Genomic DNA, 15,000 nt, shown 5'->3' with positions numbered 1-15,000 from the left:
AGGGTGGCCCTCCACGCGACGAGACGCGCGCCTGGCCTCCAAACGCCAGCATGCAACGCCACAACCTCGGGCCAGACGAGTCCCACGACCTGGGCCTCTCCAGCTCCAGGGTCCACTCGCTCACCACACCGCCCGCGGAACGCTCCCAGGGGGGCCGCGGCGGCCGCGCCCCGGGCCAGCGCACACGCACGCAGGTCGCCCGCCGGCTCGGGACCGGGAGCGGGCAGAGGGACACTCGCAGCGGGCGCGGGGGAAAGAGGGACGCGGCCCCTCAACCCCCGGCCGCGCGAACAGCGCCCCACCGCCACCGCGCATACACGCGGCACCAGCGGCCCACACAGTGGCCCCACGCGCGCCAGAAGGCCCGGCCAAGGCCCAGCGGGAACCCTCCCCCGACTCGAAGGGGGGAGGCGTGGGCCGCGGTAGGCACAAAGAGCAGGCGCTCGGCCCCCACCCGCGGGGGGCCGGCGGACCCCTGCACTCCCAGACGGCGGGGAGGGGGGACTCTCGCCTACACACACCACCGACGGTAGCGTAGCGCAAAAGGCAGGGGGCGGCCAACGGGGGAATCCGGTACCCCCACACAAGGCACGCCCTTCACGGATCGCTAGAGAAACTTCCTCACTGAGGGTGGGCCGCACCCAACCCAGCCCCTCTGCCAACCGGCCGCCGAGACAACGAGGGGGGGATCTGCGGTACAGGCAAGCACAAGGCTTCTTGAGCGTTCGCGGCCGGGGACACCCAAAGCCCCATCGCCTCGGGGGCCCGACCGGCCCCAGCTCGGCGTCCCGCCACCATCGCTCACACGCCCGGGCAACGTCTCCTTCCTCCCACCGGAGAGAGGGAAGAGCGCCCGGGCGCCCGCTCGCCTAACACTCCCCACGCCACTCGGCGCTGGGGACGACAACGTGACACCCTCCCCCGGAGAGGGAACGGGCAACGCTGCCGAGCTTACCGCCTCGATCCCCCGAAAGAAGCAACACCGCTCTTCCCTTCAGGCACTCGCCTCGGAAACCCCCACGGACGGGGCGAGACCGACAGCGAGGCGGCGGCCGGCCGCGGCAGCGGCACTGGGATCGGGAGCAGCACACACCGGCTCAGCCTCAGGCACCTCAGGAAACAACCCGGAGCGCCCCAGGAGCACCGAAGCAGAGGCGCACCGTCGCGCCGAGGCAGCACGGTGGCAGCCCTCCCCGCGTCGGGGAGGGCCACACACACGGCCCTTGGCCGCCCAGAGGGGGCGGCGAGCGAGAAGCACCCGCTACGTCAGAGGACCCCAGGAGCGAGGTCGAGGCCGGATTCCGCACCCCCGCCCTTCCCCGCACCGCGAACGGGCGGGGAGGCAAGGCGAGGGGCCCGCGGGCAGGACGAGAAGAGTCGGCCCATTCGCCATGAATGTCCGTCCCTCGCCTGGCGCGGCTTTGGTCCAGCCCAGGAGAGCGCAAAGTCACCACATCGATCAGCAGAGTGGGCGGGAGAGGCCCAGGGAGCAGGGGGAGACCCGGCGAGGACCGCTTCTAAGAGGAGCCTGCTACGGCCTCGCCGGCCCCACACCCCAGGGAGAGCGGCCGACGACACGGAACGGGGAACGCCTGACACGCGGCTCGGAGCCATGGAAGCAAGCGTCGCCACGCCACCCTCGGTGCCCGCAGCGAGGAGCGCACGGGCGGTAAAGGACCACCCGCCACCTACCCCCGCCGCCCTCCGGCGCCAGAAGGCCGGCCGGCCAGAGGCGGCACCACCGCGAGGGCGCTCCAGGTGCGCCAAAGAGCCGTCGCACGCAGGCCCAGGCAAGCAGCTCAAGAGGGAACGGGTCCGGGCCACCCCATCAGCCCAGAGCCCCGCACGCACCCGGAGGCCCAAGCTCCCTCGCTCTGGCGTGTGCCGCCAGAGGACAACGTGTCAGCACCTACCCGATGGCAGAAAACGGCCAACTCGGGCCAAAACAATCGCGACCGGGGCAACGGGGAACAGTTCACTCACCACTGCCGCCTTCCCTGAACACAGTCACGGTCAGCGGACCGCGAAATCGAGCCCATCACCGAGATCCAGAGCCCCTAGGGACAACTGGTCGACCCTCGTTGACGAAGGCAAAGACAAGAGACGGGGACCGCCATCCCCAGCGAGCAGGACCGGGGGGGTGGGGTGGGGCGGACGGGGAACACGTCCGAAGGACGCCGGGCGTAGCCAACAGGACAAGCCCCGGGCAGCGGGCCCCCGAAGAGGCAATGCGGCAAGGCCGGGCGAGCACACCCGCCTGGCCCGCCCGGTGAAGCCCCGCAGCCCCGCGGCCAAAACCCGCGAGAGAGAGGGAGAGGAAGCGGGAGAAAAATAAGACAGAAGTCCCGGCGACCGACCCAGACCGGGCAAAGCGAAGCCCGTGGCGGCGAAGGAACCGCTCAGACTGCCACCCGAGGCGCCCGCGGCCCGGACCGTGCAGGGAGAGAAGACAACCGACACACACACACAGTAAGCCTGCAGGTCCAATATCCCGCCAACGGGCCACAACGGCCCAGCCCAGCGTGACCGAGACAGTTCCGCTGGCGCCGCCCAGCTCCTGGAACTCTGTCTCGGCCACCGCCGCCGAATATCACGCCTTGGAGACTTCCGATGATCCGACGCTCCTATAAAAGCGGCCACCAGGGGGAGCTCGACAACCGTCAACCAAATCAGGAGGAAGGGACGCGGAACCTCGGTCGGCGTCAGCGGGATCCGCTCCGCAGGGGTCGTAGAAAGTCACCCCCCGGACACGTCCCACCAGCCGGGTCGCCCCGCCAGGGCCCCCCCCCCACAGCGGCGGGCACGAGACGCAGGCAGATCGGCCCAGCACCCCTAGAGAATCCGGCGGGGGACACGGGCGGTGTGGGACTTCAAAACCGAAACCACCACGGTGGAGCCACTATTAGACAGGCAGACTAGCTGCTAGGCCACGGTCCGATCCATCCAGAGAATGGAGGAATTGACAGAAACATGTAAAAACCCGTCGAAATCGGTGGCTGGGGAATTTGATCTGCTGGTCTTTGGGCTCGGTGTTTCCGCCTGTTTCTGTACCAAAAAAAAAAAAAAAATGGGAAGATGAACAGCCTCTGAGAAACCTTCCTCCTCTGTGTCTGTGGTTCAGTGCCAGAGGGCCGGCCTAGCACATAGGAGGCACTGGGTTTGAGCCTTAGCGCGGCCTACAAAAAGGAACAAAGTCGAAAGAAGGCGTGCTGTCCACCTACAACTACTCTAAAAAAGAAAAAAAAAAAAAAAAAGAATACTGATCATAATAGGAAAAAGGATTCTTCCTTGGGGAGTTCTATTTTCTCTGCCTGGCCACGTTATCTTTTTTTTTTTTTTTTTTTTTTTTTTTTAAGAGAGAGTGAGAGAGAATTTCAATATTTACTTTTTTTTTTTTTTTTTTAACAACATCTTTGTTTGTATGTGTGCTGAGGACCAAACCCGGGCAACTGCAACTGCGCTACCAGCCCCCTTTTTAACTTTTACTTATTTTTCTTTTGTAAAGGCAGAGAGGAGGAGGGGGGGGGAGAGAGAGAGAGAGGGAAGAGGGGGGTGGAGAGAGAGAGAAGAGAGAGAGAGAGAGAGAGAGAGAGAGAGAGAATATTTTTTAATGTTTATTTTTCAGTATGCGGTGGGCACAACATCTTTATTTTATTTTACGTGGTGCTGAGGATCGAACCCAGCGCCCCGCGCATGCCGCGGGAGCGCATTACCACTTGAGGCACATCTCCAGCCCATTAATTCTTATTTGAATTTGTGTTTTTATTTACCTATTTATTTACCTGAGTAAGAAATGAGCATTTTCTTGAACCGAAAGTCATTTTCCACCGGGTCACAGAGCCAAATTTTACGTTTAGGCACATGGTAATAAGAAGCTGTAACAGGGCGCTAAGAGCGGCTGCCTTGGCTAAAAAGCGTGGGCCCTTGCCCCAGAGCGAAACAACAACGACAACGGGGGGGGGGGGGGGGGCAAAAAAAAAAAAAAAAAAGAATCAAACAAATAATGCAATCAATCGATGGGCCAAGGACCTGAACAGATACTTCTCAGAAGTGGATTATGACACTCCTATAAAAGCGGCCACCAGGGGGAGCTCGAAAACCGTCAACAAAATCAGGCGGAAGGGTCGGTGTCAGCGGGATCCGCTTCGCAGGGGTCGTAGAAAGTCACCTGGACACGTCCCACCAGCCGCCCCACCCCCACCCCGCCAGGGTGCCCCGCAGCAGCGGGAGGCGCCGGCAGTCTGCCCAGCACCCCCAGAGAATCCGGCGGGGGACACGGACGGTGTGGGACTTCAAAACCGAAACCACCACGGTGAAGCCACAATTAGACAGGCAGACTAGCTGCTAGGCCAAGGTTCGATCCATCCAGACAATGTAGGAATTGACAGAAACATGTCAAAATCAGTTTGAAATCGGTTGCTTGGGAATTTGATCTGCTTGTCTTTGGGCTTTGTGTTTCCTCCTTTTTCTGTACAAAAAAAAAAAAAAAAAAAAAATTGGAAGATGACCAGCCTCTGAGAATCCTTTCTTGTCTAGGGTCTGTCTGTGTCTTTGGGTCAGTAGCAGAGGGCCGGCCTGGCACAGAGTTTGAGCCTTAGCACGCCATACAAAAAGGAACAAATCATCGAACAAATCATCACAAGGATTCTTCCTTGTGAAGTTGTATTTTGTCTGTTTGACCGTTTTATCTTTTTTTTTTTTTTTTTTGTATCTTTATTTTTATTGATCTATCAATATCACAGAGCCAAATTTTACATTTAGACACTTGGTAATAAGAAGCTGTAACAGGGCTCTAAGAGAGGCTGCCTTGGCTAAAAAGCATGGTCTGTTGCCCTAGACTGAAACACCACATGCTCTGAGATAAATGAAGCTGGAGAAAAGTTGCAAGAGCACTTCATGGTGTTGTCAGTCTGGTGTTGTGGCTCAGTGGTACAGCACTTACCAAGTACGCATGAGGCACAGGGTCCAATCCCGGGCACCACATTGAAATCATCATCATCATCATCACCTAAATAAACAAAATAAACGTATGTATTTTTTTATCTGTTTGTTTATTTATTGGAGGAGGCCTGTAAGGAGGGATTGAACTCAGGGGCACTCACTGACTACTGAGCCACATCCCCTAGCCCTACCTATCTAGTATATTACTTAGAGACAGGGTCTCACTGAGTTGCTTAGTGTCTCACTTTTGCTGAGGGTGGCTTTAAACTCTGGATCCTCCTGTCTCAGCTGTGTGTGTGTGTGTGTGTGTGTGTGTGTGTGTGTGTGTGTGAGAGAGAGAGAGAGAGAGAGAGAGAGAGAGAAGCCTGTCTGGGATGACAGGCATAGGCCACTGTACCCAGTCACTTATTTATTTTATTTTTAGTATGACTTCAAGGTACACACAAGACAATCACTGCCAGGCGTAGGAGGAACATAGCACATTGATAAACACTCAGATCTTTGAGGAAGCATTAAACAATCTTAAGGTAGTGTGCAAGTCATTCAATAACCTCAAAATACCTACATGAGGGTTGGAATTGTAGCTCAGTGGTAGAGTGCTTGCCTTGCATTCGTGAGGCCCTGGGTTCAATCCTCAGCACCACATAAAAATAAATAAACAAAAATAAAGACATTGTGTCCATCAACAGCTATAACTAACTAACTAACTAACTAACTAACTAACTAAATAAATAAATAAATAAATAAATAAATACCTGCATGAAAACCACAGAGAATTAAAGGAAAAGATGGATAAATCTATTATGGCAAGGAGATGAGAACACTCGTCCCTTAGCAGCTGAGGACGACTTAGGCCATAAATAAATAATCAGGAACAAAGGACAGCAGAACTACATCAGGAACAACCCACACCTAATGGGCACGTTCAGAACACTGCAAGGCCACCACTACACAGCAGACATTCTTTTCAAGTGAATACGGAATGTTTACCAAAGTTGACCATAGAATGGAACATAAACCAAATCTCGACAAAGTCTAAAAGATGAAATCACACCACAACTCTTCTCTGAACAACACAAAAGTAAGCTGGAGGTCGTAGCATGTCGGCCACTGCCAGGATTCATTTCAAGAACGGGATGAAACCCAAAGAAAGTATAAACCTGTACATTCACAAATCTCAGGGAGAAATAGCCGCATCCATCTGTCACAAACTCTTGAGAGGGGCGGGTCAGGGGTCAAGGTGAGATTGAAATACCCAAATACCCCCAACAAAGTGCCAACTTTATCAAACCAGTAGCCTAGATAAAGCAGGTACTTGTACTACGCCTTCTCGGTGACATTGTGGGGTTTTTTTGGGTTTTTTTGGGGGGGGGGGAGGGGGAGGGGGGAGGGGAGCGGGGAAGGGTGGTTCCCGCCACTTTGGGTTCCTACCGCTTTGTCTGCAAGGGAAAATTTGTTTCCTGCCAGGCTGGGGTGCCAGTTATCAGGGCGGGGAAGTAAGATTCTTACACTAAACCGGGCTTGCTTGGGGCAGGTCTCAGTTCTGATTTACATAACAACAGGCAGGGCAAAGTCTCTCCCACTGCCCCTGAAGGAAGAAAAATGTGGCCTCTCCAGGCTGTTCACAATTCCCAACCTGTTTTAAGGGTCAGTTTGTCTCTCTAACTCTGCATTTATGCTGACCGATTGGTTTAAAACTACACTAAGAGGTTAATTTGAATATCATTTGTTTCAGAGCACTTGTTCAATGTGTCTACCAGCATTTAATTTCTCTCTCCTGATGTTCCTTAATAACCTGATTGCTTTGGCCTTCTTCTCCTGGATTATGTGTAACTTGCCCCCCTTTGGTATAAAAAGAAACCCAGGAGGAGATTGATCCTAAAGAAAAGGGGTGCTCCACTAAGTGAGAAACTGAAAATCAAGCGATTAAAAAGAGTTTGGTGTAGAGAAAGAGAGGGGTGTGTGTGTGTGTGTGTGTGTGTGTGTGTGTGTGTGTGTGTGTGTTATAGAGAGAGAAGGGGAGAGTCTCTTGTACTTCAGGGTTTTTGTCTGTCTGACTGTCTGTCTGTCTGTCTGTCTGTCTGTCTGTCTGTCTGTTTGTTGTCTAATAATTACAGTGTTTCAGTTGGAAGCTCTGCCCTGGGTAATTCTTTCCAGCTCTTAGAAAGTAGTAACTGTGGTTATGTTCATTTCTGTTAATGATCCATTCTTCCTGCCTTTTAAATTCATTGATCACCCAGAACTCCTGTGTTTGGGGCAGGAGGGGTCCAGGTGCTTGAGAGAATTTTTTTTTTTTTTTTTCCCCCTGTGTCATTGGAATGGAGATTTGGACCTCTGAGTAAGAGTAGAGTTTTCTAAGAGAAAAGAGAAGAGCTCTAAGGGAAAAGCAGGGGATTGGATTACCAAAAAAAAAAAAAAAAAAAAAAAAAAAAAAAAAAAAAAAAAAAAGCCTTTGGAAACCAAACTATTGTTAGGTAAAACTTCATCATCTGAAGTGGCACCCCCTTTCTCCACTGAAAAGTCTTAACTGGGCCTCTTCTGAAATCTTCACCCAGACTGGTTTTAGGTCTGTCAGCAAAAGAGTCTCTCTGTGCAAAAGAATTCAAGGTGGATAAACTTCCTATTTTCGTGTCGCCCTGTTTACTTGGCCACTGGCCGAGAAGATACCAGCACTCCAGGTGCTGGACACCCCGTTACTAGTTTTTCACAAACATGTCCAGAACAGTACTTTGAAGAAATGTGCAAACAAGGCCTCTGGCCTTGAGCTGGGCTTCACAGAGATGTCTACATGTTTAAGATACGAGAGGGTACCAACTGGACTCCATGGTAACAGCTGGCAGGGGGAGAGTAGACAGGGGAGAAGAAGCTCTCCCCTTCTCAGGTGTTGTCCTCCAAGGGTTAACATGCCCAGAACAGTGAGAGAAAAAGCTGCTTTTATGTGAACTTCTGCAGACCATGAATTTCTGAGCCCCTCCCCTTACATGCTGGGTATAAAACTCTGAAACTACCTGAACTTTGGGTTCAGGGGATTAATTCCTTACAGCAAAAGCCATCTTCTCTGAACCTGGCTGCAGCCAAATAAAACCGTTTTCCTGCTCTGTTCGGTCGGTGCCTTGCCTCATTTGTCCCTACAACAACACATCCATGCAAGGAAGACTTTATCAAACCAGTAGCCTAAGTAAAGCAGGTTCCAGGTTACTTTTTGCCACCACCGCCACCACCACCACCATGCATACCAATAATTTCTTCTGATTTTTTTTTTTTTTAATTACATACAAACAAATCAAAAACCATGAAAAGTATAAACTATGTTACTGAGAATCAAGAAGAGTCATTCACTCATGTAAATTCAGAAATTCGGTAAGGGTGGTTGTTGTTTCTGTCTGTTGCTGTTGTTGTCCTTTTTTGTCTTTTTTTTTTTTTTTTTTAATTTTTCTCCCAACTGTCAAATCAATTAAAGCGGGGTGGGGGGGTGGGGGGGGTGAGGTGGTGGTGGGTGTCAGAAAATGTAACAGGGGTCCACTTTATAGGCTTTGAGTATAAGTCTCACTGCTCAGCCACTGAGGCTCATGTTAAAACCCATATCCTTTTTCCTTTCTCTTTTCCCTACCCTCCCCCTCCCTAATCATAGGTGAAGCCATATTGACTTTCAGGGTGGGTTATCTGCCCATTGGCTAACAAATATTTAGAATTTTCATCCAGAAAATCACTTTTCTGTTTGATAACCTTGCTAGGCCTCCGATGGGTTAGAACAACAGAGTGTCAGCAGAGTCATCAGAGTTTTGTTGCTGTAAAGGTTCAGTTCTTATGTTTTCTTATTATAATAAATTCCCCCTCTTCCTTCTGAGATGCTTTGCCTCTGAGCAACACCCCCCCCCAACACCTATCCCCCCTTCTCTGTCTCTCTCTGTCTCTCTCTCTCTCTCTCTGTCTCTCCCCCCCCCCCTCTCTCTCTCTGTCGAGTTACCCCAGGGCTCCATAAGTTGCTGAGGCTGGGCTTAGTCTTGTGATTCTCCTGAATCACCCCACATCTCTGTCACTGGAGATGTGTGCACATCTGGGGACTAGAGTACTATGCTGTGCTGTGTCTGAGAGATTTTTTTATTATTAAAAAGTCGGTACACTTAAAGACATATAGGTTTCCTACATGAGAGGTCACCCTTTTTATTAGAACGTGTATTTTATCGAAGCTCTAAACTTATCCCATAGTCAGTGACACATGTGGAAGTTCTAACACATGCATTCGGTGTAACATTCAGATTTAGAAAAAAAAAAAAAAAAAAAAAAAAAAAAAAAAAAGAAAGAAAGAAAGAAAGAAAGAAAGAAAGAAAGAAAAGAAAACGAAAAGAGAAAGATCTGTGCTTGGGGCTGGGGATGTGGCTCAAGTGGTAGCATGCTCGCCTGGCATGCGTGCGGCCAGGGTTCGATCCTCAGCACCGCAAACAAATCAAGATGTTATATCCGCGGAAAACTAACTAACTAACTAACTAACTAAATAAATAAATATTAAAAAAATTCTCTCTCCCTGTCTCTCACTCTCACACTCTCTCTAAAAAATAATAAATAAATAAATAAAAAGATCTGTGCCATTAATGACCAGTTTTCACATCTGTTAGTTTTAATCGAAAAAGTAAGGGTTTGGGGATCATTTGTTGAAAGAACACTCCTGTACCAGGTGAGTGGCACTGTTTCCTGAATGCATAAGAGTATTTGTCCACTTGAGTCCAAGCTGTTCTCCTAGGTCCAACTGTTGGTGAGCAAAACACCACATCGTGGCAGTTATCTGGCCAGAGTCTGGCCAGAGCTGGTAGATTCTGAACTTGGCTTCCAAAGTCAAAGGTCAATGAATGTATGTAGGACTTCTAGGCAAGTGTGATGTGAAGATCTCTGGGCTTGTTATGCAATAAATGTGTCTGTGTTCCTTCAGCATAGAAGGAAATGTATTCATTCTAGAATGCAAAGCTTGGGCTAGGGTTTTAGCTCGGTAGTAGAGCACTTGCCTGGGACGTGTGGGGCGCTGGATTCCATCCTGAGCACCACAGAACCCAAAACAAAGGGACAAACAAGTAAATAAGGTAAAGATAGTGTGTCCATCCATCTACAGCTCAAAAAATTAAAGGTATGGGTTGGGGGTTCATGTCGATCCTCCCCCGCCCACCCCCAAGAGGATCAGGAGGAGGTTGAGAGAAGGATCGTAAACTCATAGCGAAAGTAACCTCGCGAGGAGACCCCTGTCTCCCAAAGAAAAGTTGTGATAGTAAAAGCAAATGGGACTCCGTTTTGTTTTATGTCCCCATTCTGTAAAACAACCAGGCCAAGTAGAAGGGTCATGACTGACGCAAGATGTTCTTTTCCTTGTGCTATAGAAACCTTTAAGAGTAAGGAACTACCTAATGGGACATTGTTTCTGTAACTAGCCCATAAAAGGGGGAGCGGGGGGGGGGGGGGGGGGGGCTAAGCTTCTGTCACTGGAGTGGCTAGGCTGATTGTGATTGGCTGAGCGTCCCTCCGCCTGACTTCACTCTCCCGCTTCTGTAACATGGCTTGCTTGCATTAGCTAGACGCCCCCTCCCCCCAAAACGTCCCTTTTGCAGGTTTGAGGCTTATAAGGGGCACCCTTGCAATTGTTTGGGGCTGGCCAGGGGAACAGCTTTATGTTCTTCTGCTCAGTCGCCACTAGTTGTGCTTTAATAAAGGCTTGATTCCTTTATAACGTGAGTGGTCTGGAAGTCAGTTTTTGAAACCCCGGGACCAAGCTTTAACTAGAACAAGCAAGCAAGCCAGAAAACAAATGAATAGATAGATGATAGATAGATAGATAGATAGATAGATAGATAGATAGATAGACAAATTGAATATGGGGATGTGGCTCAGTCAGTGGTCAAGTGAGTGCTTCTGGGTTCAACTCATAAATCAATGGATTTACCAAAAATATATAAAAATATCTGTATAAAAAGGGGATGTTGGTTTAGCTCAGTGGTAAACTGTGTCTGTGTTCAGTCCCCAGTTCCAGGCTCCAGGCAGAAACCAGCCCCTGTGTGAGGGGCTGGTTTCTGGTTCCATCCCCACCAAGGAAACCCTGACATGAGTATGGGGAGCCATATTTGTCTATTGGATGCCAAGGGTAGAGTGATTTCCATCTTGATCTTCCCCCCACCACCACCACCTCTGTCTGTGTGAGCAAGGTCTCTTCTAGTGTCTGGATTTTATTTATTTACCTATTTATGTATGTATGTATGTATGTATGTATGTATGTATGTATGTATGTATTTAAACAATGCCTTTATGTTATTAATTTCTTTTTATCTGGAGCTGAGGATCTAACCCAGGGCCTCGAATATGCTAGGCGACCACTCTAACGCTGAGATATAAAGGACCCCAGCGCATCCCAGCCCATCCCAGCCCAGCACAGAGTCTTTGAGATGAGATTTTATTGCCTGTTTTGGTTGTTTGAGTCTGTCTTTGTTCACTACTTTTGTTTCTTTTGTGATGCTAGGCTGGGGAAGAAACCCAGGGCCTTGGGCATTGGTCCACAAAGGGTCTTGATTGCTGGGCAACACCCTCACCTTTTTTTCCTTTGTCTCTTCCCTTCCCCAGAAAGTAAACCCAGGAAGGGCCTCCCTCTCCTTCCCCCAGGCCCAAATCCATCCTGTTTGGGTTTTGGGCTCAGACAGGTACACACTAGACAGACAGACAGACAGACAGACACACACACACACACACACACACACACACACACACACGGGAAACATCACTGTTTTATTTTTGTTCGTTTCTCTCTTAACCTCATCCAGGCCCTCCCTCATAACTCTCAGGGGCGGGGGGGGGGGGGGGGGGGAGGTGTTTACTATGGACCTCTGGTGGTGACAGCCTTGGGAGGGACTACTACTGGGGAATTGGAGTGAGTGGGATGGGGGAAGTGGGGATTATAGTTGAAATTCCAAGGGTCGGGCAGAGGCACAGAAGCTATCTCCTAGGTGGGGCATGTTAAAGGCTAAGGAACGTGATCAGATACCAGGGGTGAAAGCGGTATGTCCTCCCCACCCCCCAGTGCTTCCAGGACTTTACTGTAGGGGGGGGGGGGAGAAGAAGCGGGAGTACAACTGCACTGAGGCCCGTGCCCATCTGTCTTTCCAGGGACTCAGTAGGCTGAGGGAAGAGAGGAAGATATGACGCAGCTGCTTGCAGCGTAGTGATCTGTATATGGATATAGATATAGATATCTAAGTCTGTCAGTCTGTCTGTCTATCTATCTATCTATCTATGTATCTATGTCTATACATGTAGATAGATTATATCTAAACTGGAAATGGAACTCAGGCAGGCCTTCCAAAATGACGGTAGCTTTGCGCCACCTAGCGTTCAGTGACTGCAACTAACGAGGCTGCTTTTCTCAGACCGCAGAGCACTCACTGTGAACTCCCAAGTTCCACAGGGTGGAAACCCGTCGCTATGCGCATCCACGTGTATATGCTTGTGTTTCTGACCCGGTGGCGAGATGAGATCCGACTGAAGAAGCCAAGCAAACCTAAAACGTGTGTCCCACCTTCACCACTCCTAAGTGTGGTGGATTAGCCGACTGAGAAAGGCCTTAGGGGAGGGAGCAGCTTCGGTCCGATAGGGGACAGTTGGGGAAGGCAAGGACCCTGAGTAACTGCACAGTTGCTCTGGGATCCAATTTTACCTGTAGACCTACTCGGCGCTACATAAACCTCAGCCAGCCAGCCAGCCAGCCAGCCAGCCAGCCAGCCAGCCAGCCAGCCAGCCTGTGCTGCATTTTGTCCTGTCTTTATTGGTATTAGGTATTTTCCAGAAGAAATGGGGGGGGGGGGATTTCCCATCTCGTGTCAAGAGTCTCCCGGGGACTGAATCCTCCTTGTCCACGCTTTCCTTGAAGATCCTTTAGAGATACTCCACTTCGAGATGGACCGATGTGTGTGCTGCTGCAGGTTTGACAGCCATCCGGGAGGAAAAACAACCACCAAAAAAAAAAAAAAAAAGTGTTCCAAATCTCCAATACCATCATCTTTGTCATCATTCCACCATCCTTGGAAGAAGGAACTCGATGCAAAAGTCCTGGAAGAGAACAGTAAGAGTAGTGAAAGATCAGAATGGTGGGACAGTGTTCAGCAACCACCACCTCAGCTACTCACAAGAGAAGGTGAGGTCCTGGGAGTAATCAGGCAACCTCCAGAGACCTTGAGCTTTAACCAGCAAATAGAGAAAGGAGAGAGGGAAGGGGAAGGGGAAGGGGAAGGACACCCCCCCACACACACCCCATGTGATAACACCACCGCAGGTGTTATCACAGACTGAGATAGGATGTTGTCTCCTTTGATGTTAGCCAACATGAGCAATCCAGGGACACTCCATCTCAAAAAAAAAAAAACCAAAAAAAAAAAAAAAACGAAAAAAAAAAAAAAAAAACACACAAAAAAACTCCGTGGTGGTAGTTAGGCACTTCTGGATTCAATCCAGGGGAAATCATATCACCTTTCTTCCCTGTTTTAGGCAGACTTATCTGTCCTGGAGTCCACGCCCAGCATAGTCATGAAGTCACGTAGACTTTGGAGAGCAGAGGATGTCAGAAGTGACTCTTATCAAAAGTAAAAAGCCGAATTACAACTGCGGCCAGGAAGAAGTGCAAGGTGGCCTCTGAATCTCAGAGAGAGAGAGAGAGAGAGAGAGAGAGAGAGAGAGAGAGAGAGAGGCACCGGGGGAGGGGCGGCCAGGAAGAAGTGCAAGGTGGCCTCTGAATCTCAGAGAGAGAGAGAGAGAGAGAGAGAGAGAGAGAGAGAGAGAGAGAGAGACACCGGGGGAGGGGCGGCCAGGAAGAAGTGCAAGGTGGCCTCTGAATCTCAGAGAGAGAGAGAGAGAGAGAGAGAGAGAGAGAGAGAGAGAGAGAGACACACACCGGGGGAGGGGCAGCAAATGTTAAAAAAAAAAAAAAAAATCAAGAAAAAAAATAAAGAAAAGTAATCGAAAGGAAGCACCACCAGCACCAGCACCACCAGGAAAGAAACAGTGAAGCAAAAGTGAAAGAAAGGAAGGAGGGAAGGAGAGAGGGAGCGAGCGAGAGTTGAGTTGGTGTGCAAGCAAGGAAGGAGAGAAATGCACAAACACCAAAGAGCACACCCCCCACCCCCCACCCCCGGGCTTTGACATTCCTCTCCAGGTACTGAGCACCAAGAGAAGAAAAAGCCCAGACCCACACAAGGAATGATTTGATGCATGCAATTAAAACTGAACTACCGATTAGGAAAGAATGTCCCCACGTGAAATAAGGAGTATTTGTGGAGTCATCCTACCGACACTTATAGCTGAAAAGAATCCAGGGGCTGGGGATGTGGCTCAAGCGGTAGCTAGCGCGCTCGCCTGGCATGCGTGTGGCCCGCATACAAACAAAGATGTTGTGTCCGCCGATAACTAAAAAATAAACATTAAAAAAAAAATTAAAAAATAAAAAGAATCCAAGGACAAATTAACTTGGACGGGGAGGAAGAGGAGGGGGAGGGGGAGGGGGAGGGGGAGGGGGAGGGGAGGTTAGGGTGGGGGGGGGAGGAGGAGGAGGAGGAGGAGGAGGAGGAGGAAAGAAAGAAGGAAGGGAAAAAAAAGGGTGTGTATAAAGGCATACTCATTTCGACTTCGGCCCCAACCCCCATCCCCGCCTCCGCCCCGTCCCCGCCCACTTATGTCAGGACAACTGGTCGACCTCCGTACATACGGCATTAAAAGAAAAAAAAAAAAGAAAGCAGTCCTCGAATGGACAACTGGTCGACCTCGCGGGGTGGAGCGGGAAGGAGGAAGAAAGGAGTGATAGGATGAGGGGGCCAGGGAAAAGAGGAAGAGAGAGCTGAGAGGAGAGAGGAGAGAGGGATAGATATATAAATAAATAAAGAAATGGATAAATGGATGAATGGATGAATGGATGAATGAATGAATGAATGAATGAATGAATGAATGAATGGATGGATGGATGAATGGATGCATGAATGAATGAATGAATGAATGAATGAATGAATGAATAAATGAATAAATGAATAAATGAATAAATGAATA

Source organism: Callospermophilus lateralis, unplaced genomic scaffold, assembly GCF_048772815.1.
Source record: "Callospermophilus lateralis isolate mCalLat2 unplaced genomic scaffold, mCalLat2.hap1 Scaffold_2841, whole genome shotgun sequence".
NCBI lineage: Eukaryota > Metazoa > Chordata > Mammalia > Rodentia > Sciuridae > Callospermophilus > Callospermophilus lateralis.
This window is presented reverse-complemented; position numbering follows the sequence as displayed.